This window comes from Lycorma delicatula, chromosome 6 (genome assembly GCF_047948215.1).
Source record: "Lycorma delicatula isolate Av1 chromosome 6, ASM4794821v1, whole genome shotgun sequence".
In the NCBI taxonomy this organism is placed as follows: domain Eukaryota; kingdom Metazoa; phylum Arthropoda; class Insecta; order Hemiptera; family Fulgoridae; genus Lycorma; species Lycorma delicatula.
In genome coordinates this window covers 85376934-85392326 of record NC_134460.1, presented here as the reverse complement: position 1 = coordinate 85392326, position 15393 = coordinate 85376934, and the positions used below count along the sequence as shown (strand labels likewise).

At 28.8% G+C, this 15393-nt stretch overlaps 1 protein-coding gene across 4 annotated transcripts in view; it reads left to right on the top strand.

Moving 5' to 3' along the window:
* Positions 1-15393, top strand: part of LOC142325993 (roundabout homolog 2-like) — a 1010872-nt gene that overhangs the window by 936976 nt on the left and 58503 nt on the right. Inside the window, exon 1 of one of the 4 annotated variants that reach the window (XM_075368035.1) lies at positions 7673-8036. The exons of the other annotated variants lie outside the window; for them this stretch is intronic. The gene's annotated coding sequence lies outside the window, so the exon portion shown is untranslated. Of the gene's footprint in view, positions 1-7672; positions 8037-15393 lie in introns of those variants that run through there. 4 annotated transcript variants of the gene reach the window in all.

Below are 15393 nucleotides of genomic sequence, written 5' to 3'. Positions count from 1 at the left end.
AATACTTTCTTGTTGTATCGGGTTGATGGCACGTTTGCCTGCACGGTTTAAATCTACGTATTTGGTAAAGTTTTAAAAGTCGTGCGTTCCACATGGCTGAAGACTAAAATAATCTCCTTGTTAATGTTTGGTACTGTACTGTATTCTGTTGTAATAAATTCAGTTAACAAAATATAAATATCATCATATGTACAAACGTAATGTCTATTATTTTGTACTAAAATTATTGATAAAAACTTTGTTGTCTTATTTAAAACCCAAGATAAAAAAAAAAAAAAAATTGCTAATATTACCTCAACTTAGCCTGTGTTTATATATATATATATATATATATATACACACAGCAGTCTGTCGGCTACACACACCCAAGTATACAAATACAAACACACAAATTCACATTCATTGATACATACGTACCGTTGTCGCATTTGGACATTGCTGTGGTTGTTAGATGAATATTCATGGTCCAACACATGTTCCTACATTGTCTCTCGTGGTCTGGAATCCATTACGTGTGTTTTTAGACAGCTCAATCAACGTCATGCATGAGCTGTCGGTAATTAACGTTCTACTGTTAAATGAGAATATTGTAAACCTTCTCCGCTTGGGCACTCTATATATTGTTTATCAATTATTACGTATTATTGTAATTTTTTCTATTTACATAACATTTTATTGTGATTACCATACAGTCTCTTCAAGTGAGGTATAATTTTTCTAAGATTTGTTATTATATTATTTTTAAACAAATTATCTATGACGAAAGCGGATTTTTTTATTTTTCGGATTATTTTAATTTTATCACGTACTGTTTATGTATTCTGTTTTCTCCTGACCGGTTCTGTTCTTATTTTTTTAAGTGCCAATAGTATCGTTTACTATCGACTTGTCAACATTATCTTATCGAAAAATAAATTACATCTAATTTTAATTAACTTGTTTAATTGAGTGTAATTTGACGTAAGGGTAACCAGTTTATTAATGATGATTGAGCTTCTGGTAATTTATTTTAGTCTTTCTTCATGGCTGTAATTACACTTCAGATTGCTGTATAATGATACATTTAATGTATTATAAAACATCACAAACAGTATATAGTTTTCCCAACATTTTCCTTTCTTATATTTCATTTAAAAATTTAAATCAATAAAAAATTTGAAGTTGATTTATTTTTAATATTTTATACAAAAATTAATATACTAGTTTCTGTAAGTCCATTCCAATAAATTTAACTGAAAGAAATTTATAAAAGTGTTTTTGTGTGTGTATCGATAACTAGCATCCCTTTCGCGGCTTCGCCAGCTGTGTTTGGTTACTTTTTACTTGTCGCAATAAGGGTACTTGCCCTCTGGACACGAGTGTGTTCATTAAACTTATGCTTGTGAAAATAATAATGATAAATCAAAATTAAAGCCTGTTCAGTGTATAAAAAATCTCAGCGTATTGTTAATTCTACAGAGCAACAGTTTGGTCAGTACAGATCCCAAAACTTTGAGTGATCTGAAGAATGGTGGTTTTAAAATAGTTGGCCTCCATCTTAAAAATATTAGTTATAGTTGGTTACACGTCTTTCATACGGGAAAAATGTTTTTGCCCGGTTCATAGCGTTACCCAACAAACACCAATAGGAGGTAACCGTACTTTCTAGCTTTTTATTTTATGTTTTTAGTCAAGTAACCGAAGGCAGGTGCAGCCAGTCGCGTCGCATATACAGTAACAGTGGCAATGGCTGTGTTGGTTGAGCCGCCGCGCCGTAAACCGTCGCACCCTTAAACAATCGAAATTCAGAAAACCCGAAAATGGTTTTAAGATATTTATCTGAAGAGTAATAATTATCTGAAAATTTAAGTAAAATAAAATTCCATTGCTACTCTGTTTAAAACTTCGAATTTCAAAAAAATCCTTTCTTAGTGTGCACTTACATCGTAATAAAATGGTGTATACAAATTTTCATTAATTTATCTTCAGTAGTTTTTATGGGCGTTAATTATGCATTGCTCATGACATTATTTTGTTTAATTCTTAACGGTAGAGGTTAGAAATAGAACAATCTACGAATATTTAGATGGGTTTTACTTAGCATAAATTTATCTTATTAAACAGGTAAACAATTTAATAGTTGATACGGAATAAATTTTATTTCTGGAAAAAAATAACGACTAACTGATTTTTAATTGTTGGAATTTTATCCTTTTTTATTTTTTAATTTAAGAAGAAAGCGATTTTTAGTTATCATACTACTTCACTTACGCGTTCACATTTTGTATATGTGTGTCCCTGTAGAATATTCATTTAGTTTTGGAAATGTGAGCGCTTGCTTGTATAAGCAAGTTCGCTATACCCACTCACATACCCTTATAATATGTTGTAGTTACTCGTAAATTGTAAGAATGATCTCTGCTTACATTAATATTCTATGAATATGAAAGAATGATCATCGTACTGAACAAAAATATTGTATAAAATGTCTTGTTTCTCTTAAAAACAACACATTTTATAAATTCACATTATTCTTACAGCTGTAATACATATAAAAATCTCGAGTGAGTAAAGATGTTCGCTATACTATAAGACTCTGTTGTGAACATAGTAAACGTTACGATTTATGGCTGTATTTCACCTTCATTTCAGTTTGCTTGGCATTTTGGTATATTCAGCTCAATAAAGAAGACAACAAGAAATTTTTTATTTTCTTTATAAAGTCTCTCTTGGAATTCTTGCTATTCTTAAGAATTGCTATATCAGTTTCGAGAATGATTTGTGATTCGTGTCAGGTTCCCTATCACAAGTACGGTTGTGGCACTTAATAATCTAAAAAAAAAGAATAATTTACGAAAAACTTTGTTATTTCTGAACAATATCTTTATCATTCGATGGATAGTTGTCTAAAACTCGAAACCTTTAAACGTTTGTGTAAATTACTCCAATACGAATACAATATTTAAAATATTACGACGTGGCATCCACATATTTTTTTTAAACAAACTGAATGTAATATCTGAAGGCGGGTCCGTAGTTATATACTACGGAGGGGATGTTAAGTGGACACACTTCTCTTAACATCATTCAGTGACTTCTCTCACCAGCAGCTGAAGTAGTGTATTCCAAGTCATATAAATTAATTTGCAATGACTTCTACCGTATCTAATTTTGATGTCACTATTGTAGTAACGAAATATGTTCTGGTAATTTGTTATTAGAAATAAAATTATTAATGGAAAATATTTTGTTCAAGATGTTTATGAAGTAATTTATTTATTTCTTGAAATTATTTTCTTTTCCCAAGAATGTTAAACTAAAATTTTTCTATAAATAAACAATAACAATGACGTAATAAAAAAGTGTATCAAATGAGCTTATTTATTATAGGCTATAATGTTATGATTTTCTTTGTCGTGGTGTAGTTATTTACGAAAATTATTTCTAAATACCACGTGTACTACGTAATTAATATTCTTTTGAGCTTTGTAGGTCTACAAAACTACAGAATAAAATTATTAAATTGTACAAAAAAATGCATAAATAAATAAAGTGTTAAAGAGACATGAGTAAAAGTAATATAATTGTAATCACTATTAAATTTATTATAAAATATTACGAAAATTATTTCTAAATACCACGTGTACTACCACGTTACTAATATTCTTTTGAGCTTTGTAAGTCTACAAAACTACGGAGTAAAATTATTAAATTGTACAAAAAAATGCATAAATAAATAAAGTGTTAAAGAGACATGAGTAAAAGTAATATAATTGTAATCACTATTAAATTTATTATAAAATATTATGAATACTACAGAGATATTAAATTTGTACTACAATAAACGTAAGATTAATTAAATTAATTATAAACGTAAAACATAAAATGATTTCATAAAAATTAATTTATATAGTAGCTCATAAATAAATAACAGATGAAATAAATAATTAATAATTAAACGACAAATTTAAATAAATAAATAATAGCAAAAATAAATTATTATGGCACAGTAATAAATACAGGTCTTACTGTTATAGCAACCCGTAGCACGTGTTCCGCATGCCGGGTTATAGGAGTCTGAGGAGGCAAGTAGAGGCAGCTGTAGGGAGGACCCGCCTTTACATAACATATACTATAGTAGATTGAATTGGAAAAAATCATATATTTTATTAGTTCTCGAATTATTATTAAAAAAATCTTGAAAATTCAATAATTTATCTTCTTAACGAACCATTTTAATCATTTCATACATATATAAAATATACAGACTTGTTTCGTTATAATGAATGGCTTTTCATGTCATCGTGTTTACAGATGATGTCATTTTAAATTAATGGTTAAATGTTAATTTTTTTGTCGTATGGTACTTTAAGAGAATAATATTTTAAGCTCGGAGTGTAGTTGTGTCAAACAACAATTACTTAGAATTTTCTTCAATTAAATCGTAAAATTCTCTCTACACTCATTAATATTTTTAAATAGTAGGATGGAAATACACGTTGCAATACGTTAATAGTTTTGCTCAGAACAGTAATATTTATTCATTATTTATATCAATACTTATAACTGTTACTTATTACGTCAATAATTTTGTTCATCCTAATGAAAATTTATTGTAAAATAAGATTTGAACATTTTTTAGAGCAAAAAATACATTTTTGTTTCATTTATGCATTAAGAATGTAATAAAAATAATTTTCATTTATAAAATTAAAAAAAAAAAATTCTATTAAAAACTTTTAGGCTTAATCATGTTTCGTGAAAACAAATAAAATTAAAAAAAAATCATTATCGTATTTTTATGTTGTTTAAGTTCAACGTAATTTTACCGAAAATCAGTAATACCGTAACTAAATATACCCCACCGGGTTGGTCTAGTGGTGAACGCGTCTTCCCAAATCAACTGATTTCGAAGTCGTGAGTTCCAGCCTTCAAGTCCTAGTAAAGGCACTTACTTTTATACGGATTTGAATACTAGATCGTGGATACCGGTGTTCTTTGGTGGTTGGGTTCTCAGGAACTGAGACTGTGCAAGACCACACTTCATTTACACTCATACATATCCTCATTCATCCTCTGAAGTAATACCTGAACTGGAAGCTAAACAGGAAAAAGAAAGAAAATATTACTGTGTAACGCCTCGACTCTTAAAACTGGAATACGCGGATTGCGTTCTAATAATATGTAGAAGATACACATACACGTACGTAACAAAGTAATGTAAAATTTAATTTATGTATTAAACGCAATTATTTTTTGTGTTTTCTACTTTCTTTATTAATCGAAATGAGCTGCTTAAAACGTGTTATTTTTAGTTTGCTTGATTTTCAAACATTATGGTTAAATACCACATATATGAATTAAAACGCGTAAATTACAAAAGGCTCTGAAAAATAAAAGAAATTATTTTTTCAATGATTATTTCAAGCAACATTAATGTGTGTGAACTCATGTAAACATTAATCAAGCTTATACATATACCGTTAATTTAAACAGAATTTCAACATCAAAAAATTATTTTAAAATCTACGTAAAATAAATGTTTTAAAATATATTGTATTTTTTATAATCAAAAACCAACTTGAACAACCCAAGTACAGAATTACGAAGTAAATGAAATGACAAAATGACGCTTAGCTCATTTTTATTCCAAAAGGACTTTCGCGGGATCCTGCATCATCAGTTGTATATAAATTATATAAAATTACACATCAAAATATAACGATTTTTTTTTTTTTTTTAGAAAAAAGTTAAAAGATTAATATACTAAAATTAAAATTACTATCGTATATAGAAAACACAACTCAACTAAATAAAATAATTACATATATTCATATATGACGTTAATTAAGAATTAAAATTAACTTAAAATAAATATCGTTTATAGTGACGTCCAAGGGACCTACGATTTTAGGTCATTATAACCGATAGTCACAACAACCGATGTTTAGGTAGCTTAGTGGTATTACTTTAATATGCCATCTAAACGGGTACTGTAATACAGTAATAATAATAATTTACCTCCGCAGTGAAATATTATTAAAAAAATACGCAATAATAAATACAAATACGGTAGAGTAAAAGAACGTAGAGAAAAATTGTAAAAATTACTTTTTTTTGCAAAAAGTCGGTTATTTTGATTTGTTCCGAACATTTCGTGTTGTAGTACAATTTTTGAAGGTAATTTCTAAATCACGTGGTTTACCGAATTTTTCAGAATTTCTTAGTTTCCAATATATGGCCGCTAATAGGGATATCATTAGCCCTCTGGTATTTCAACCATTTTAACAGCGCTTGGTTGCATCATTATATTGATTAGGCTGTAATTTTTTTGATTTCGTAGAATTTGTTTCATATTTTTTCACAGTTCTTCTATATCACCGTTATTGTCGAATGACCTACGCCTAATTCTTGGGCAATGTCCTTATTAGTTTCACCATTTTCTAACATCTTGATAACGTATGCCCTTTCCTCTATTGTAAATGTTTTTCGCGAAGTTAAAATTAAGTACTATTAAATGAATTACACAGGATACGTAAAATAAAATACTGTACCTGCACGATGTGATACGCTCACAGCAAAAGATTAATAACAATTAAATATGGCTGGTTCATTTTACAACAATCTGGTGCAGGAAGAAGATAAGAAAAACAAGAACTGTAGTACATATGCAGGTTAAAAGGGAAAGATGATTCATTTTAACCGTCAAAATATTTTTGTGGCTAGACAATGTAGATATACTACGTTACTGACGAGTACTTCCGTCTGTATTTATAAGCGATAAAATGTTGCAATGCAGTAGAAAAAATAAGTGTTAATAACCAATATGTCACTACAACCGATATAATAATAAACAATATACATACTGTATTTTTGTATTAACAGCATACTAAACCAACCAAGAGATAAGTTTTTGGTCACTATATCCGATATGTCATTATATCTGATATATATTAAGAAATAAAAATTTAAAAAAAATCGATTCTTATATGTTCTTTATAAACAAATATATAATTCAGGATCTTAATTTAGTATTTTATTAAGTATTTTTAATATACTATTTATTTATATTTCATTTATAATATTAATGAAAGAAAATGAATATCGAACAAATTATTATGCGTATAAAATTATTTTAAGAATTGTAGGCGATCTTCGTGGAAGAATAGTACATCTTCATTTGGAGGCTCTGAGTTCGAGTTCCTCTCAGGCACACATTTTTCACATGCTATAAAAATTTATTATTGCCCATCACAAAAATTACAGAAACTGTTGGTAACCAGTCTATTGCTGCTGTTAGAATAGATAAATGAATTATTAATGTATTTTATCTAAACATTTAAAAAAAAATGCCGCTTGATTCAGATATAAGCGAAGATAATTAAAATGGAATTCAAGTTTATTAATTAAAAGTAAAAAATAAGATTCATTAATTGTAAAATAGTATTTTATAAAATTAAGACGGAGTAGATACACGTCTAGTTAGTATCATTGACAGTCGTAAAATGTATTAATTGTATGTAAATTATCAGGAGGAACTCAATATGTCAGTCAAGCAAGTGAATCGCTAACGTTGTTGTAGTGGACGTATTAGTATAGCGGGCGGCGTGTAGCTGTGTACATTACGTGCGAGAGAGCTAGAATCATAGGACGGGTGGAATAGTTAGTCATTCCTTTAGGAAAACATCTCGCATAGCTCTGTATATTTACATAGTATGCAGTACATTGTCAGAGTTGTTCAGGATAGTTAATAGTGCGGTAAGCCAGCCAATGTGCACAGCAATACGTCGCCACCTATAATACTCGTATAACAGTACGTGACTCAGTTATTGAAAATTACGGTATCGATATGTAATATTATCTTCTTCACCTCTAAAGACGTGTTGGAAGGAATTAATCAAGAATTACGGAACAAAAAAACGAAATACGAAATAATTAATGATGAATCCTTTAAAAGAAAAACCTTCAGTTAGAGTGCAAGGTAAAATAGAAAAATGTTCGTGAATTCGTTGAAAACTACAGTAAACCATTTCATGACTTCAGCACCTTTACTCACGGTAACAAATAACTGCAGTTATTATATAACTATATACTGCAGTTTTTATATTATATATAAAATATATAATTATATATTATTAACAATATAATTAAAAGTTTATTTTATATATACATGAAAGTAATTTGTACTTTTATTGATTAGATTCTCTATTTTTAGAATAGAAAATAAAATATTTATTTATTCCTACGAAAAACATACAATTTTAGTTAAATTATCTAATATTATGTAATACTGTGAACGTCAATTTTTTATTATATTTTCTACTTTCGTGTTTTTCTTTTTTTATCAAATTTTGAATGGTTGTGCTTTTATTTATTAGAATATAAAATTAATGTTTGAAGTAATTTTTTATTTTTAGAAAAAAATATCTTTCTTTCTTTAACTACATAATTTGCATAAACTATAAATTTTTGTTTGTTCTAAGTAATTTAATTGATTTTTTTTTTTATCTAGTTGCTATTTCCGGTTTACTTTTAAAGGCAGCTGGTTAGCAGCAACTTCCTTTTTTTCGGTTGATCATTGAAAAGATCTTGAAAAAGATAATTTAGATTATCTGTAGTATAAATTTTTATCGTTTACAACAACCTTTAAAAAAATATTTATTTAATATCTAGCAGTGTTTTTACAATTAATTACATTTTTCTATGTGTACTTTTGTTTTGTTTTTATTTAAATAAAAATTAGTTTATAATGTGGAAGAAGAATTTTAATGTTGCAACATTAAAATTCAATTTTTTTTTTAGAATTTCATTAGTTACAAACTTCTTCAGGATAGTATTTCAAAATGTATTTCCTGTTATATTAATTAAAGAAGTTTTGTTTCATTATCTGCATAAATATGTTCTGTCTATGAAATTCAAGTTATTATTTCTATACAAGCCTCTTCATGTGTTTAATTGTTATAAAGAATTCTATCTTATTAAAATATAATAATTACAAGAATTAATTTTTTATCTGTTATCTAATTTTTCCGATTTTTTAGCTTCATGCACAGTTATAATACATTTTTAAATGAGATAAGCTCGAACTCCGGCCTTATACGAACGCTTGAGTTCAACTTTAGCATGGATACCAAAGTGTTCAGTTAGTTCCAGTTATTAATATAAAACGTATTATTTTAATTAGAATACGACTTACTACTGAAAAAATAAAGCGTATCACTCACTTCTGATGTGATCCATATAATTTATAATAATTATTTATCGATCTTACGATGTGGAATATATTTACCATTTTAATTAAGATGTCGTAAGACTTTTTTCTTTTTTTTCACTTTATTTTCATTTAAAAAAATGAAAGATTATTTTTGAATGATATAAGAAAGGCTTTCTTTTTAATTAGTACAACTAATTAGCAAATAAACGTTTTTAACACTTGAAGATCTACATAATCTACTTTTCAAAGGAGAATCATTGTTATTGTCGTACTTAAATATATATTTTCCCCTTGTATTTTTATATAACCTTTTTTCTTTTTAATAATTTTAATTATTACTTCACGATTTTGTTGAGTAGGAATCTTTTATTAATTTTAACTTTAATTTTTTATGAATAAGCTATTAAAAGAATTTAATGTATTTTTCATGTTCTCTCTTTAATGTAATTTATCGGCTGTATTCCATATTTATAAATAATGTATTCTATATCCTTGAAATTGTTGAGTTATTTTACGTAAAAATTTCAGTAGGGAGTTGAATCCCAATAGTAAAAAAGACGATAATGAGTATGAAAAAACGAAATAAATTATTTTTGTAAGAATGAACGGTTTAACGAACACAACGAGCTTAAATAGCAATGGTTGTTAGATGTTGCTTCGTATATCAGGAAATTTATTAAAAAAAAAAAAAATGCCCTTCTAGACTTCGTTCGTGTACATTTAGTCGAGTATATGTGGTTTTCACCGGATCTTGACGTTTTGACATCTAAGGAACCCAAAAAACCGAATGGAAATTTTCCGGATGTTAATGTTCGGTGTTGGCCTCTATATCACCTTATATCTCTATAACTACTGAACCGATTTTGATAAAACGTCGTCAGATTATTTCTATATAATAGGGCATTGATGCCATTAAATTTTCAACTTAAAAGATCAAGGGGGTGAGGCTGTAAAGCAAGGTTACCCTCAGTATCTCGAGATTTCGCCTAATTAAGGTCATATTTTTTCTTAGGCACATTTGTTAACAAAAGATAACAATATTTGCCAAAAACGTTTTGCAAAATTGCTCCCTCGCCCCAAAAAATGTTATTGTAGTCGATTGTTATATTGTGATGTCACAGGTGGGCGGTAGAAATAAATAAATGAATAATAATTAATTTCTCAAACATGGTACGGCTGATATGTTAAATTAATTAACAATTAATATAATTCACCTTACCACGTTGATACGTTAATTCATGTTGATACGTTTTCTAGATCTTTCCGCTTACTTTGAAACCATCATCAAGAGTTAAAATTAATTCATTGAAGTCAAAGTTTAAAAATCATAATTAAAATTTAAAAACAGTCTTGACTGTCCCGGTCCTGCTTGTATACTCGTATACTAATATTTAAAGTGTAAATAAAGTAACTCGGTCTGGCTGAGTCTCAAACTCGGTCACCCGTTGACTCGATATCTGGTACGTTAAGCCTCTCAGGTACATAAAACTGAAGTGAGGTTGAAAAAAAAATATTGATTTTTTTTTTCAATTTTGCGAAAACCCCATTTAAACGAAATTTTATTAAAAAATTATTTTTTGGTGCCAACCTGTGGTGTACTTGTTTGTATTCTGAATGTTGTAATGGAATTCTTAGTTTGATTTCTGTTACCGTATGGAATTCTTGGATTTCCCATTGGAAGAAGTGGTATCCAGATTTGCCAATGACTAGCAAGAGTTAAAGTGGCAAAAAGGTTAAAAATTAACAAAAAAATAAGATTAAAAGATTTTTTTTTAATCTTATTCAACACAAGCTATTACTAAACATAAAAGTGGGTAATGTGTTTATTTATTTTAACGGTAACATGTTTATTTTATTTTTTTATGTTTATTTTTTAGAAGTTAAGTTTTCTTTATTTTTACGAGAGCGAAAAGGAGACTAAGTATACTTTAGATTTTTTTGTTGGATGGATGGGAGAAGAGTTTGGACAAGGGGTGGGCAAAGTTTGGTTTGGGGCTGAAGCGGGGAAACCACGCTAATCCTGTTCCAACAGAAGCAAGGCAGAGTTTCCGTTGGTGACAACCCGTTTAGCCTTTAAAGGGAAAAGCTTCTCTTTTCTCTCACTCACTCTCTCTCTCTCTCTCCCGATCTCCCTCTCTCTCTATCATCTTCTCTCTTTCATTCTTTCTCTTTTTACATTACATTCGCCACCATCTATAGTGGTGGTCATCGATCTACCCTTCTGTATCTCATGCTATCCATTTTCCTCTTTTTTTCCTCCTCTTTACTCTATTTATTTATTCGGGTACAGCCTCTCATGGGGAACATGGTTAGTTAATTTTCAACGTCCACTCTTAACTTGTCGACTTTAACTAGTTTAACAATCTAATTACTCGTACCTTCATCATTATTATTATTATTAGTATAAATAAAACAGACTTCTATTAGATGTACTGGATCAAAATTTCTATATAATAGTAGAATTTTCATCTTGAAAAATATTGTGAATTTTGTATTAATATTTCTATACTTTAGTCGGTTTTTCTTTTTTATACTATGCATTTTAATCTAAGTAATTCCATTTTGATTTTAATATTCATTTAAATGTTTCTAATTTTGTGTTAATCTTAAAATAATTGAGAATTTTCAGCTGTAAAGGTTAATTACTTGGCCATAAATTTAAATTTAAATCTAAATAAGTTGTACTTATAATTCTTTTATTAAAAACACTTTCTCTACGTTATCTCACTTTAAAATACAGTATTTAGTGATATCATGGCTCCTTAATCTGTCTAGATGCTAAAACCGATTATTTTATACGACTGTAGAATGTTCGAATAGAACCTTCCAGGTTGGTCTAGTGGTGAACGCGTTCTTCCCAGATCAGCTGATTTGGAAGTCGAGAGTTCCAGCGTTCAAGTCTTAGTAAAGTCAGCTATTTTTATACAGATTTGAATACTAGATCGTGGATACCGGTGTTCTTTGGCAGTTGGATTTCAATTAACCACACATCTCAGGAATGGTCGAACTGAGACTGTACAAGACTACACTTTTTACATTCATACATATTCTCATTCAACCTCTGAAGTAATACCTGACGGTGATTCCCAGAGACAGACGGGGAAAAAATTCTTCAAATTGGAAGTTGACGTTTCTTTATCTGCGGTATCTATTGTTAACGATATTATTCGGCGTATTCAGGTAGCGTTACCTACTTTGAGGGTCGTGATGATTGGGTGCGTGTTTTTTATCAAGTGGTCTATTTTTCATAAACGCTTATGCCCGAATGAAAAATGGACCAATAGTAGATATAAATAGTTCAGTGGTGAGTGAGTTGAAACTTGATGCTTGTTTGTAGGGTCTACTGTTTAATCGAACATATGTTTCTGATTGCGAAATAGTGAGGGCGTCGGAATTATTAACTTATTACGTTTTCTTGTTGTAGTATATTAAAATTATTTTTTTATCATTATTTATATTTGTGTATAGTTTTATTTTATTATTATTTGCTTCTTGATTGTTTCCTTATTTATTTCTTAATCCGTTTTCTTTGTAAAATTTAATTAAAATGAATTGATAGTTTATCAAACGAAACAAAATAAAGTAATGAAAATTCGGTCTTCTTGGGCAGAGCTACGCAAAATGTTTTCTGTATTTTTTTATGCTTATAATTCCATTTAAAAAACATACCCTCGACATGCTCTTTGTCCTACAGTCTTATTAATTATTTGGTCTACTTCTGCGTTTTCCTTTTCTTTGTTTTCATTAACCTATAAAACTTCGTACCCAGAAATCATTCTGATTTTTTTTTTTACCTCGCTAATTATTATTGCTAACGAATTTAATGTATACATTTCTCTTAAATTGTGTAATCGACCGCGTTTACATAAATCACTTCCTGATTGTAGAAATTTCATAATTCTTGTATTTTTTATAAAATTGTGTGGGACCCTCCGAAATATTTACTCGAAAGGAAGCTACAACATCGAGTAAATAAAAAATGTAATAAATAGAGTGTATTTTCTCATTATATTTTTTTTATAGCTTTTATTGCTTTTTTATTGCCGCGCTGTTTATAAATGTTAGTAGGTTTTTGTTATTCAGATCGGATCAAGCATCAGTTGTCACCCAACAATTGGTTGCTGTGTATTTTCAGAAATCATCGCTCCAGGTTTCTTTTGAAGTCTTAACTCGTAGGTTCTTACACCGTTGACATCTTTTTTGCTCCTACAAGGTCGTTGACCAACTGTCCTTTATAATAATCATTTAATGGTGGGAATAATTCGCTACGATACTGCCATAGAATTACGTAGTAAATAGACTGAATAAACCCGACGTACAACTATTACTTCATTTTTACGGCACTGCCGCCTCAGTGCGGGATTTGGCGAAACCTTATTCCCAGCTAACCTCCATATTTGAGATGTCGTTTCGGTATCCCCCAACTGCGAATCGCCCAGCCTAACTAAGGCTCGTACATTGTGATGAAATATGTAAAAAATATAACGTTAATTTCTGGATTATATTGAGGTACCAAAAATGTTCCGTTCCTTTAAATTCACTTCTAAAAATATTTCTTTGCTTTATATCAAGAGCATACTTAGTTTGTCGATTGATGTTTGAGTTTTTTAAATGAAAGGCTTTTGGATAGTATTTAAAATTAAAATATTCCTATTAAAATTTTTTTCTAATAAAAATCGCTGCATTAAGATTCTAAAAGCCGTTAGGAATCTTTTTCTTAAAAAAATCACTATTTTACGTTCACAAACAATTGAATTTTGCTCAAGTGATTTTTTGTGATGTTAAGTTTTTTTGTACTATTAGAAAAATCGTAGAATGCTTTGTATTTACTTGCAATCTACTGTAGGTCTACATTCGGACTAGCTATATCATTGAACTCATTCAGTACTTTCTCAGATGTGGAGCTTTACCGCATATCTGAACTAACTACCTCATAGATCCGGTTCTGCGTTTAATATAAATTATTTATTTTCATTAATACATAAATATGAAACAAAATATTACTCAATTAAGATTTGACGATTTTTAAAGCTGTTATATACAATAATATTAACAACAAAAACGAAAACAACAAAATTAAAATGACGGCTTCTGTAGGAAATATCAATTTTCTAATTGTTATGTGCTGCGGGTGTGGCGCCCGCCCCTCCATCAGTGACTCACCAGAAGTGAACTCAATCTTGTTACTGTACGTATCCAGCTACAGTTAGTTAATGCCCACTCACGCTAACTTCAACGCCGACATAAATAATGTCACAAAATTTATTGTAAATATTTTTTTCTTTATTAAGAAAGAAAGCCTTGTTGAAAATAAATTAAGAATCTGTAAGTTATATCTTGGTGTTTGGATAAATATTTTTTCGACTTTTTAATTGTATAAGTTTTATTAGTCATCACTTTAAATTTACTACATTTATTTTTGGTGCGCGTTTAATATTTGGTAAAACTATTCCATTCAGATTTACTTATCAAACAATTAATTTTTTTTTTTTAATATATCTAATCATCAATTCTTATTTTGTTTCCAATCTTACGATTGGTTGACACCCACAGTTCGTGTAATCCATTATTTTTTATCCTCTGTCATTCCTTTTAGTCACGCACATCCTGATTATAATCTGTTTCATCTTTTCTATTATCGGTCTTCCTACACATTTCCTCCGTTCCATTACTTTTAATAATATTTACCATGAATTTATTGTTTTTATAAATATTCCCAATTCCTTTTCTTCTTCTTTATATCGTTTTCTTAAATTATTTTATTTCCATCCTTTTTTTTGTACAGTTATTATCTTTCAAAGTTTTTCTCTATTTGCTAATCACATATATTCTAAAAGTGTATGTGTTGTTTTACTTGATAGTTATTTTTAATTTTAACTGTAATAAACCAAATTTTATTTTTTTAACCTTTAACATCTTACAATGATAATAATTTTACTATTTATTTCTTACTTTCATGACTGAATAAATTATAACACAGATGTAAATTTAGTTTTGCGCATTTGTTTATTTATGTTTTGAGGATTTAAATTGATTTTTTTTAACAATATATAATTTGTTACTGTTTCTTACGAAAGAATAAAAGTTAATTTTTTCTTTTGTGTTATGCACTTCTTACATCCTTTTTTTCTGTTAAGCCCCGGGAATCACCGTCAGGTATTATTTCAGAGGATGATATGTATGAGTGTTAAGTGAAGTGT